Source organism: Electrophorus electricus, chromosome 5 (genome assembly GCF_041902795.1).
Source record: "Electrophorus electricus isolate QZ-2024a chromosome 5, ASM4190279v1, whole genome shotgun sequence".
NCBI lineage: Eukaryota > Metazoa > Chordata > Actinopteri > Gymnotiformes > Gymnotidae > Electrophorus > Electrophorus electricus.
The window spans coordinates 25,082,128-25,095,804 of NC_137501.1; the positions used below are offsets into that span (position 1 = coordinate 25,082,128).

General features: G+C 42.2%; 1 protein-coding gene across 1 annotated transcript in view; it reads left to right on the forward strand.

Annotated features, from left to right (window-relative positions):
* The first annotated feature begins 4,814 nt into the window (after positions 1-4,814).
* LOC113588836 (spectrin beta chain, non-erythrocytic 1) overlaps positions 4,815-13,677 on the forward strand; it is a 60,166-nt gene continuing 51,303 nt past the window's right edge. Inside the window, exon 1 of the mRNA XM_027028196.3 lies at positions 4,815-4,957. The gene's annotated coding sequence lies outside the window, so the exon portion shown is untranslated. The remainder of the gene's footprint in view (positions 4,958-13,677) is intronic.

Here is a 13,677-nt window from a genome sequence, read left to right on the forward strand (position 1 = left end):
CTCCCAGCAAGGTCACTCTAGCTCTGTTGATGGATATATTAGTGACTGCAGTGTGGCAAAGTATTGCGGTAAATGGTCAGGTATGTTTAGCTAGTAGCATTTTCTTTAGTGGAAGACTAATTTGCATGTACATCATATTTTCCAAACAGATTTTGAAATTTCTGCCAAAGGTTTGCGACTTTTGTAAGACTCTATCGACTAGTATATCAGCTTTTGGCTTTATGTGATAGATGAGAAGTAAGCGTAGTCTATGATCTGCTTGCCCTGACTGAAGTGGGAGGAGGCTCTTTAGCAATGAAGCTGATAGTACAACTTAAACTGAGCAGTCTCAGTGCAATCTCTTCATTGTGACAAACAGATGAAAATGAGGAACTGAGTGTGTAAGAAAACCCATCACTTATAACCACTTAACCTCCTCAGTGACCTAGATGGAATCACCACTGATGCTCAACTAGGTTCTGACAGCATTTACTCCACTTTGAAGTGATGTGGTGATGCAGGTTCTGTATTGCCCTTTAATTCCTCATGAACACAGTTTTTTAAAATGCTGATCAGTTTATTTCCCAGATGCTGATTCACCAGCATATGAGTCCACAACTTTAGCAAGACATATTCTAATACCAAAGCAGTGAGAGACAAATTCCGTCCTATAGGTAGTTTTAGTAATGTGTTCAATGATCCACTTGGGCCTTATTTTGATTGCATTATAGTCCTAACATGCTGTTCGACACTGTAGCATTAGCAGCATTAGCCAGTTAACTACTCAGTGTTACAATTTATTTGGTTGAACTGCCATGCTTTGACACCTTTTACCATGCATTAGGAAGCCTCTTCAGCCATGACATGCTATTGGCTCCCAGAACTGCAGCCCCCTGATTGGAACATGCCAACAACACAGGATTTATGGGACTAGTGAAAAGGCCATAGAGCTCTGTGAGTGCCAATCTGTCCCAGTTACATAACCACAACGAGCCCCATTGATTGTGCTCTCCAGCTTTTGTCTGCATGTCATGGTATTCATCACAGTGCCTGGGTTTCCATAGAGATGGGTGGATGAGTCCTTGGTGTACAGGATTGTGTAATGTAACCATAGGTTATGTTACTGTGCTGGAATCCATGGTGTTGCAGCACAGTAAGCAGCCAACAGAACAGTTAAATGGAAAGGCTAGTAGACCTTTTCATGTCTCTGTGGACTCCAACAATGGCAGGCACAGAACTGTGCAGTTCTCTAGGATACAAGAGGCGTGAGCAAGCAAACATCACATACTCGCACACACTTTCTCACACTGGTGAGAGATGGGGATTGTCCAGTGTAGAGTTCATGGGGAGTCTGAGAGGGGGGATCCCACAGATAGAGAGAACAGCTAACAAAGTGGTCTTTAGCTAGTGAATGCCACATCTCAATACTGCCCATTCTTCTATAGGTTTTTTTTTTTTCTTAAAACACAGGGTGATAGGCTGCCAACATTTAATGATTGTTTCCAGAGGCAATGGGTTGTATGTCTGTCTGTGTGTGTGTGTGTGTGTGTGTGTGTGTGTGTGTGTGTGTGTGTGTGTGTGTGTGTGTGTGTGTGTGTGTGAGAGAAAGAGAGGAATGTATATATGACATTTCCATACATTTGATTTTATGACAATACCCTGTTTTCACAAAAAGCAGCTAGGGTTAGTTGCTTTAATTATACTATTCTGTTTTTGTTTTTTGTTTTTTTTATATAGGCTGTTTGTTGTATGCAAAATCTGTTGGTAATGAAACTTGGTGGGCTTTCTGCTCTCATGTGTCTGACATTTCCAGTAAATGTTATATTAATCCTGTTTCACATTGTTTCTCAACAAAAGTTCATAACCAAGTTCAAAACCACATTCACACTGGAGACCCAATAGTAGAAAATGCTGTCTACAAATCAATAATTTAACACGCACCTTTTCAGAAGCTTATGTTGCATATAGGCTTTCATTTTTCCTAAACAGAACACAGTCAAAGATCTTATGAACAGCGTAAGTGATTACATTCCCCTGCTCCTGAATGCCCTCTAGTTGGATGCCAAGCGTGGGCCGAGAGAAAAAAGAGGGAAAGTGAGTGAACTTTCATCCATCCATCTGCCCACCCGCTTCCTTTCTCTCGCCAGTGCGCAGCACCTGAATTCAGGCATAGCACTGTACATTTTTTCCACTTGTTGACCCTCCTCCTCCTCCTCCTCCTCCTCAACATGGCTCCTTAACTATAGCCCATGAGGCACTGTCTCCGTGGCCATAGCAACCACTCTGGGTGAATCCGAGTGAGGCTCTGTGCGTGAACAAAGAGAACAGATGCCTTTTCCGCCAGGCTGCTCCCTCCCCATCGCTGAGCACAAAGCAAGCCCTGCACTGGGGTCGAGGGGGCTCACTGCAGCCCTTGACTCCAGGGTCCAGGTTCAGGCTGCTGCAACTCTAGATCCCCATTTAACAGACACTAGGGTCCATCAGACCTGTTGAATGATTCTCAAAAGGGTCTGGCACTCCAACCCTTTTGCTTGTGCCAATGAAGGTTGCTATCCTGCTTCCCCACACCCACCCATTGCCTCGGAAACATTTGATTACCTAACCATTGATAAAAGGAGCAGTTTTGGATTCATTTCCCTGTAATATTCACCCTGGTTTATGAGTCATTTAGCCACAGCCTAGGCTGTAGTTGATGTGTTACAACGTATGAAACATGTCCCCAAATACCTGTTGAGAGCGTTCAAGAAGGCAGGGGTTGCTAAGCAACCATAAGAGTTCCATGAAAACTTGGCCACTATCGTAATGATTGAAGTGTGAATTTACAATAATTACACATTCTGTGTAGGAGGCATAATGCTGAGCACTCCCTTTAGCATCTGTGAAAAAGGAAAGCACACCCATTCTTTGTCTGTGAATATGTTTTTTTTTTCCCATTCTTTTTGTTCCACCAGCCTTCTTTGCTTCTTTAAAATACGTGCTGCATCAGTGCAATAAATGGTGATTAAAGCCTTTTCATTAGGAACAGCTATGAACACTGAAATACAGTACCAGGGAAACCTCTGAAAACAGACTCTTGAAACCCAGTCTTTCTTAGTTCTGAGAGGTTTTAAACATTCATCATCCACTTTTGTAGAAATGCCTGTCTTGCACATGCACTCATAATTAATTTGATCAGGTGTAGCTGCCTAATTGGTGTATTGTATAGGTGTACAGTTACAGACTGTATCCCATCTGTTGGTGTGTAAAACATATGTCAGTCCTGGTTTCTAAAACTGACTAGTATTGAAAAGCTGGAAGGTGTCTAAAGTAAATTATGCATAAAACCATAAAGACTATAGTGTAATTGTACTTGTGCAGAGTGTTTCTAATAAAGTGGGCTGTGAGCATATAAGTAAAGAGTTAGATGCATTTAAAATGTGCTTTTTAAATGTTTCACTGAAGCTGCTTCCCATCAAAGTGAATGAACATGGAAATTTTAAAAATCAGTGAATCATCTGTTTTTGACTTAACTGTCCCCACAAGCAATAGAATCTTACAAAGTTCATTGTTTACATACAGTATGCTTTGCTATTGTAAGCAGAATACAGCTGTTTAATGGTGTAATGCATGAGGTCCTTGCATGAAACTCTGCCTTTAAGTACATATATTCAAAAACAACATATATAACAAAATATAGATTTGTTACACAGAGTAATAACTTTATTAAGGAAAACCTACTGTATACTCGCACATAACATGTTGCAATTCATTTTACAATCAATCTTAAAATGTAATCCACCACTCCAGGCTTCTCAGCTGTACTCTGAAGTCAGCTGACTGACTGTAGCAGAGTCCTGTACACTATGTGTGTTGGGCTCTCTCATGAGAGGATTTTGACCAAAGAGCAAAGTGTTGGCTGATGTAACATAAACTACTATAAATGCACTTGTAAATACTGTTAATGGTAACATTTGCGAATACAGTATAAACTGATGTATATGCATTTATATGTACAGTATGGGCACAACATATCTAGACAACATCGTCCCCCTTTAAAAACAAAAAAGGTTACAGAACCGTGGCACCAGTGTACGGAGGGCAAGCCAGAATGGAGCGGCACAGGTAGAGCTATACAGTAAGTGTACAGTATAATCAAGCAACTTGGTGCATATTGCCGATACTTTATTACGTCTTCAGTGATGAAAAGTCCATCTGCCACGACCTCCCAGTTTCCTCTCCATGTTTCCTCTCCATGTTTCCTCTTCCTATTCGCTATCGGATCTTAAGGAAAGTGGGGCTCGGCGTGAAACAAGATACCCAGAAATCCAACCCAAATTGTCTTGAGTTGTTTTTTTTTTCCTTTCCCCACCTTCTAGTTTCCCAATCACTCCTAAAATTAATCATCAATTAAAGGCCAAATTAAAATTACTAAAAATTATCATTTTTTTAATTCTACTTATTTATTTTAATTGTTGCTACTGCTGTATATGCTGCACGTTATACAATGTCATAACTAGTGGTTTTACCATCTGGTGGATTAGCTGCCACTTCCCTGAGTGTCACGTCTCTAGACTTCATTAAAGGCTCTACGCTTCATTATAACAACCCGAATAGCCTGAGGTGATGTTATTATTTTTAATTCGATAAACGTTAACTCACTTGAAATGCTTTTCAATATTTATCATGCGATTACATCGGACACAACATAATTTCCAGTAAGTTAGTTATGTTTAAATCCATCACCTGATAATTGCTCATCGGCCAATTTACAGCAATTTATAAAACGCTGGTTTATTGTTTTATGATCGTCACGCCTCCGACCGGAGCTGCTAAGCGCTGGCGTGAATCCTCACGCGCGAATTCCCCGCCCCTCTCGGAAATGAGGCTGCGGTTGCGCGTGGCTTCCAGAGAGACTGTAGGTGCTGTTGCAGCGCGAGCTCCTGCGCTCGTCGTCCCGGTTGCGTTCCGTACAGTGAGGTTTGTGCGTAATTCTCGCAGGGTAAGTCGATCATTTGGACCGCCGAGGCTCTGCGTGTGTTTCTGAGGTGCCGTAGCATTGAGCACTGCGGATGCTCTGGCTGGCGGCCTTTGCACTTCTCAAACCGGTGTTGCTGCAAGACGAGGCTGATTAGATCATTTATCCAGTTTACACCTAGGCAAACTATAACCGGAGGAACTTCGGCGATTAACTAGAAGCTATTGGTTGGCAGGGCGCTGCTTCGTGTCTGTTTATCGGCTGGCCGAGATTGTTTGCCTCTTCTGCAGTGTTGATTGGGTGCCAGTGCGGTTCCCAGGCATTTTCTTGTGGCGCTTAGCGATGGGATTTTATTGCAGGTACAATGTAATGGTGGTGTGCTTTACCCTGTCGCTAAAAGTAGAAATCTCAGCAGAAAACTTTAAAATGTCCTGGTGACATGTTAATTGACTAGTGAGTCTATGTAGTCAGGGTAGGCGTAATGCCTCACAATCGTTTCATCGGTCACAGCCTACCAACGGACAGCTTAAGCCACTGATAGCCGATTGTGTAACCAAATCCGGTAGCAACAGCGGCGTGAAGATTCCCGTCTCGTGTGTGTGTGTGTGTGTGTGTGTGTGTGTGTGTGTGTGTATGCATGCACAGAATATATGGAGATATATATATATATATATATATATATATATATATATATATATATATATATATGGAGATATAGATATAGATATAGATAGATATAGATATAGATAGATAGAGATAGATATATCTCCTGATGGAAATAACTCAATACGATATTTGCTTCAATATTTCAATTACAGCTTGATCACTTGGGTGGCTTGTCGCACATGTCTGTGGTTGGTGACGCATAATTTAAGAATACATTGTAACTTAGCAGTAATGGGTAGCCTATGCAGTTCGGTAGCTGCATTACAAGAACAGCCCACTCCTGAAGTGGGAAACGGCCCAAATCAAACCGGTGCAATGCCGCAGTGTACTTGGACCGCGCGAGGATACCGTTATTGAGCGGAGTGCTCACACATTGCGTGCCATTATGGCATTTCACATTGTATTTTACAGTTAAAAGAATCATGCGACGCTGAGCAGTAGTTGGATCGTCCATTCCACCTGTTTTGAGGCGAAGGGTATGGGTGGAGCTACAGCTAGTCTTTCAGTAACCACTGGTCATCTCTTAGGACCTTGTGCACATGTACTACAAACCAAGGATAAAGTGTTTGTAAGGGCAGGTTAAATATGAACGTTTCTCCACCTGTCTAGCAATAAATGGCATGTTTTATTGGAGATAAAACATTTGTGCATGCGTGCATATCCACTGAATACTGCTGCAACTGGTTTGACTTGTCATTCCTTTCTTGCCGGGATTTGTCATTTGTGCAGCTCTCGCCACATCAGTTAGCACAGCTATTTCGTCTGGATGACATCCCATAAAGGTTATGTCCATTAGACACAGAGCTCTCTTGTTTCTCTATGGACTGAGATAGCTGACCATCCAAGACAAAAACTCATTCTGTAAGGTTTGAAAGAGACAGATGATGCCTATCTTCAGGAATGAGCCCAGCCTTGGAAAGTCACTACCAATTCAGTCCAATGGCTTGGGTATGGAAATGGTCATCATGAATGCTTGAGTTTCTACTGCTAACAGATGGGCATTTTGCACCTTTTTGGGATACCTGGGATGGACAAAAATACCTGGGAGCTTTTTCATTAAGTAGGAAAGAGAGGAAAGTGTTTTTTTTTTTTTGTTTGTTTGTTTGTTTGTTTTTTGGGCTTTGTGTTTCTGCACTGTCATGTCTCCCGTCATCCAGCCAGTGACTTACTCTGTCCAGTTTGATAAAGAGCACAGTGCCATCACTTGCTATGTGAAACTTAGGCATTCAATAAAGTTATAATTTTTATTTAGTTTTTCAAAATATAATGTTGCAATTAAAGTGCAGACTGGCAATTTGTTATTGAGTATGTATATGCAATATTGGGTACGTCATGTTGGAGCTACACTTCTTTTTGTACAGTCCTCCATTTTTAGGAGACCAGAACTAACTGGACAGTTGTCCATCAGTTGTTTATTGGCCAGTTGTGTGTTGTTACATCATTAGCTCTTGCACAACAGAAGTTTTAACAGAAGTTCCGGCTTGATTCTGCACATGCATCTGCATTCGTATCTGAAATGTTGCTGTTGCCCCTTAACGTGAGGAACAAAAAATGTATTAAAACTAGCTTGATCAATGCATTTAATGTCATTAGAAAAATCAAAGACATACCCATAATATTGGGTGTCACTCAAATGACACATTAGTGAGCTTAGCAGTAGCAAACAATGTGGCGAACCACTGCATGTAAGTACTGGACAATCAATGAATACTTTCAAGCATAAAGAAACAGTTTTACAAAGTTAAGATTAATGAGGCTCACTTGTCTTCACTGAGGATGTGGCTGCAAACAGGTGCAGGGTGAATTGGAAAGTGCACTACATCATCTGAACTGCTTAGGTTTGACCAAAATGCCATAAGTGGGAATGGATGGCACCTCACCTTGGAGATGGACTATGACTTGAAATGTACTGCTAAAGTAGCTGTGGTCGCCTTTGGGACCAAAATGTGAAATGTTTTTGAATGGCCAAGTCAGCCACCTGATTTGACATGATGGAACATCGATTTCACTTACTGAAGACACGGTGCCCTGAAAACAAGCAAATGCCTGCATTTGGATAGAAAAGAAAAACAACATACTGGAAGATTGGGTCACCTTGCACTGTAGGAAATTCACTGTGTCCAGGAAATGGTAAGCAGGGATGAGTTCTAGCAGACATGGGGGGATGGTGGTTTGGAACTCTGCCAGGAGATAGCAAGTGGAGCAGTGCGACAGAAAGTAGGACTGCTGCCCTATGGCTTAGACTAGCTAAATATAGAGCACATGGTTGAGCTGAAGTAATTCAGCATAATTTTGCTTAATTTTCTCTCTCTCTCTCTCTCTCGCCCCTCCCCTCTATAACTCTCTCCACCTCTCACACTTTTCTCTCTGCCTCCAATTCTCTTTATTTTCTTTCTTTGTCTTTTTTTTCCCTCTGTTTCTACTTTTCTGCATGTTGTTTACTCACCCAAACACAACTGGATTATCCAACAAGTTTCTAGCTCCGCAGAAGAGCCTTTAATGATGTCTCCCACACGCAAAAGGACTGGCCAGCTTCACCTTTACTCTGCCTACCACCCTCTCTCACTCACTCTGGAGATGTGATACTCCTTTCTTGTTTACTTGCCTCCGTTCTTTTGAGATAATAAAGGCATGCTAATAATGTTCTGCCTTGTTTCTGCTCTTCTTCATGACCTCAGTGATGACATCACAGATCTGACATGCATGGTGTTGTCAAAGATCATCCCTCTGTAACAGGAACGTCTTGACAGCTATTGCAAAACTGATTAATCTTTTGAGAATAGTCTTGACTGATGAAAAATCCAGGTATTTTGAAGATTCCCATGCTGATGAGGGCACAAGTAGGAGTTGTTGGAGAGTCAGTGTTGGATGGATGCACAATGCTAGGAAAATTGGATGAACTTTTGGAGGAGTAAGGCACATGGTTATCATTGAGACAAGGATTATATAGTGTCATTATGTGGTGATTGGCTGCACAACTGGATAGAAAAGTTATTCCTATTGTAAATTACCTGTGAGGTCATTTTTAGGGTGTTACTTGTTGCCTAACCTCTAAAAAGAGTAGTTTAATTATCTCAGTTCATTGCATAATTGAACATTTATGCTGTACCGCATGTGATTTCCAGTAATATATGTGGTGAACGGGAAGCCCAGGCTCAGGCAGAAGGCTGCAGAGACAAGGTGGAAACTTGCTTTCCCCATCCACTCTTCCCTTTCTGTCTGCAGAGCTGTTTTTAACGCATCCCAAGAGATCACTATATGGCAAACTCTCTTCAGTGGGAGAGTGTATGCCTTCCAGAATCCCTCTGTTTGTGTGGGTGTGAGTGGTGCCCAAGGGTCCTTTTTAACTTAAGTTGCCCCTGGGGCCTATATGAAGCAGTATAATCAAACTGTCGTGGGTGGACTTGGTTGGATGTAGGCGGGTGGGGATGGGTGTGTTGTGCGCTCTCTCACCTTTAGTGTATTTTGAGCTGTTCATTTGGTGTTCTGAGGGGTATTAGCTTTGTTCTAGCATTTTCTAGGCTCATAAATACAGTACCCCCCCCCCCCCCCCCCCCAATTGCATTCTGGGAAAAGTAGGACTGGGGGTCACAGCAAAAGGCCCAGGTAGTATGTTCTTACACACGTATCACCCAAACCCCTGTAAATTAAGCTAGCAGAATCTGCTTTACACTATTGTGATCACCAGTTCTTTCTGCCCACACAGCTGCCTTGCAATTTGTCCAGTCATCTGTTGTATCGGATATCTTATTAGAAAAAAATGTTTGTGGCCTCTGCATTGCAAACTGCTTTTAAATTAGATATTTGAATATATTATCTATAGAGCAGTACTTTTAACACAAAAAAAAACATCCATTTGAAAAGGTGTTGTATACCATTTTGGTACAAATTGTTTTATCTTTTCTACTTCATGGAGAGGTTTATAAGGTGCTCTTTCAGTTTGTTAATAAAACTATATGCATCAGAGCACCCTGTACTTTCAAGCTTACAGGATTCAGTGGCCTGCTTCAGAGTATACTGGGAAGTGAAACTGTTGGAGAGAAATGTACTTATTAAGCACAGCGTTAAGGAGCCATTACAGCTTGTGACCTGCTGGGTAAGTGTCAAAATCTAGTCAGGTTGACGTCACCAGTGACTGTTTTGTGCTCAGCCTCTGCCTGGGTAATACTGCATTCCCAGAGCTAAATGAAAGACAGCATTAAATTTTGTGTCCTCATAGTCTTTTGACTTACCTAAAAGCTTACTGTGTTCTGTAAGCTTTTGTTGTCTGTATGGATTGCTATGTACTCTTGCCACCAAAGAGGGTATACAAAGATGTTTGACCCCAAAAATGATAACATTTCTGATGTGATTTGAAGCTAAAATGGGTGAGTTAGCATTTTGTTAGCATCTTTGCTCTCTGCTACCACCTCTGCCTACTTCAGGCTGAGAAAGTAAAGTCAAAATCTCAACTCCCAGTATACCCTGACAAAAGGTGGCAGTTATAAATTCATAACTCAAAATTGATCAGTAACCCATCCAGTTTTCTTGTTCATGAGCGTTCTTTCGTCAGATCTAGGAGACTTTCCTTCTACTTGTATCTTTTTTCACATCAAGCTAAAATGGACCTTTGAAATCTGGTGTTTTTGGGTGTTGTCCAAACTGAGCAACGGCAGGCTGGAACATGTTTAGAATGGTCTTCTGAGCTCCAGCACAGTTCATATTGAACAAAGTTAGATGATGGAAAGGGCATTTTTTGGGAGGGTGAGGGGCGGAGGCTATCGCCTCTTCACCTACATTTTAACTTAAGAGTGAGGTCAGTAACTTATTGATCAGATTTTCCTCAGAAATTCACATTTTAAGATAACAATTCAGGGGAAAAGGTTGAATGCCCAGTTAACCTGTGCTCAATCACAATGGTAGTCACGTTCCCCAGTTTTGCTGTGAACCCAAAAAGTCCTGAAATGTTCCTTGCTGTGTCTTTCTTCCCCTCTGATCCTTTAGCTCAGCAGTAAACTCACCCAGCTGTTGGGCCTACCTTGTCTGGGAGCAAAGCCAATGGCTGAAATGGTCACTTTTAACACTTCGACTGCTTAGTAAAATCCTCAAGCTGCTCTTGGCGGTGGGCTGGTGGATCAGCCCCTCGCTCAGAGCTGCTTTAGGAAATAAAATGCCTGACAGGAAGTGGTGGCGACTGGCGCCGAACACACCACCCACTCAAGCAAGGAGACCGGCAGGAGTGGTGGCCTGTGAGGTCTGTCTTCGGTGAGGGGTTTTGGGATAAAAGACGGGTCCAGTTGGCCAAGGTTGAAGCAGAGCAGATTATTTCAAGTTTGATTTATTTGTCACATACATAGTCATACGCAGTGTAACTCGCAGTGAAATGGCCAAAACGTTTTGGCCAAACGTTGAGGTATCATTGGCAGTTTGAGATCACGCAACTTTTCTTGGTTCCACTTTGACGTGCCAATTCGATTTGGAGTGAATGATGCCTGTAATGGTTTCTGCAGTCCATTTGTGTGGGCTGTTTGTCTTCTATCTGTCCTCATTCCATCACCTTGCAGCTGTTTTGCTATGGCCCCAAATTCCCCACAGGGATCCAAAGGTTGCTCCTTACTCTCCTGCAGTGGCCCAGTTCACCTCTCCAGCTCCCTCTTTCAGGACCCTCTTTCTTTCTATTCCTCAGTGTTCACTCGTTCTGCTGGGTGAAGGAGAGTAGGGGGGAGAGTGTGTGTGAGTGTGTGTGTGTGTGTGTGTGTGAGTGTGAGTGTGTGTGTGTGTGTGTGTGAGTGTGTGTGTGTGTGTGTGTGTGTGTGTGTGTGTGTGTGTGTGTGTGTGTGTGTGTGTGTGTGTGTGTGTGTGTGTGTGTGTGTGTGTGTGTGTGTGTGTGTGTGTGTGTGTGTGTAGAGTGAAAGAGCAAGACCGAGACAGTGAAGGGTTCAGTGTATGCACTGAGAGAGAGAGCGCAGTGAACCGTTTGGGCGCGGTGGGTTGTGGGAAGCTCTGGCAGCAGCTCAGCCGTATTGCATAAGCACGAGAAATCTGTGGGAATGAGCGAAGGCGAGACTAGGTGGAGGACGAGCGGCCGATCTCTCGAGCACCACTGAGAACAGAGGGGTGGCGTGCAATGGTGTCCAGATTTCAGTCTGTTCCCTTGTGTGTTAAACGAGGATGAATCAGGCCTTCGCTTCTTGGACCATCCTCATTAGGCTGTGTCAGCTGAGTTCAGCTAGGCGAGGAAGCCATGTGACTAAATCGTTAGTTCAGGGGGGAGAGCGTTTTAAACTTATGCAAATACATGTCACATTTAGAGCTCTCAAACAGCTTTAATGTTTGGAAAGCCGGATCTCACATCTGTTTAGTTTGCCTCCATCACATGCTGGAGGCACACTGAAATGTCTTGAGTAGAATGTAATCCTGCCTTATTGCTAGTTAGACAGAAATTAAGCCATTATAAGGAAACTTCACTAAGTGATACTGGCATGGCTAACAGCGATTGAAACAAGCAGTTAGCATGATCACTTTCACTTAATGCTAAATGGCAAACTGGCTTGTCTTGTTTATTAGCACTGATTTGCCATTTCGGATGGAAGTGAAAGCATTGTCTTATATTTAGATTGCCATGGCTTGTGGCTATGTTGCAGTGCTATGATGTTTTCTCTTTCTGTATGACTCACCTATATATGATGATTAATTTAGCCTGCAGGCCCTGCTCCACTGACGCCAAAAAGGGACTAATGGAAAATAATCTTCTTTGTCCTTGACGGAGAGCACCATAAAGTAGTTATTTCAAATAACGTAGGATAATATGGCATGGTAGGGGCTCATCCCTAACAAAGGCCTCAGCATATAAAAGTAAATGAGCAGGGGTGATGCATCAGACAATAATGAAACACCTGGTGGACCATCCCTTGTGTTAGTTATGTCTGTTAACAGTATGCATCCACTGACCACACCACTCCGTTACTGCTGCTCAACAAACAGTAACCAATTAATTCATGTAATGGATTTTTCATTAAAAATAAAGGCAGAGTTGGTTTGTTTTACAGTGCGAAAGCTTGGATTTATGGTGCAGTTTGTTCCTATGTGCCTCTGGTCAATAACAGCCAAAAAAAGCTGATGCAACAGTGTCACCGCTCTAGCAGATGAAGCCCACTCTGTCCCACCCCTGTCGGGGAGGGGTGTGTGGTCTGCAGGGCTTTGCTCAGTGTAGTGATACAGTAACAGGTTTACAGTTAACCGATTTTTCCATTCATGCAGTCATTTACATATTTTTATCGTCGCTACTATTGTGTTTTGTTGTCTGCATTCAATGCCCTAATAAGACTACAGTCTAGCAGATTCACAGGTATTGTCCATAAAAATGGTGTAATAAGAATTGCTATTTTCCGTCTGCTCTTGGGCATATGCGGTGTGCAAATCAGGGGCAACTGACAACACTGATGGTTATCTTCACTAATTTGCACTGTGTACAATCACCATATGAGAGGTTGCTTATTTTGAAACAAACCCTGTCAGTGTATATAGAAACAAATAATACAATAATTAATTGTTGTAAGCAGACAAACATTTTAGTTTTTATTTTGCTTTTATTTACTTTCATAGTCTTTTTGCGGCTTTATGATGATTGCTGCCATTAACTCTATAACTGCTTTCAGTTCCATGGAGAATATCTGCTTTTTATTTTATTGTGCTTTGGCAAGATGACAGTCATGCCAATAAAGTAAAAATGCAATTGGTTACTCCCCAAGCTGACGCTTAATTGTCTGTTGCTATGGAAACGAAAGGGTATGGCCAGCCAATTGCAATAAAAGCATAATCAACATTATTATGATCTCAGAGGAGGGGTGTTGGAACGGCACTGTTAAATGGCTGCTCCTATTTCAAGCACTAGAATGATGTTAAGGAGGGGCTGACTTGTGCTTTCTGCCTCAGAACTCAACTCAACAGGTTGCCTTCCTTGTCTCGTGTCTAAAGTGATAATATTGGATGAATTGAAAGTCTTTCTCACAGACTTTCACTTTTTCTCTCTTGATTCTTAAGGTCTCTTCTCTGCCTCCAAGTCCCTTTACGCTTCTCATCATTTTCTCTTCTGTCAG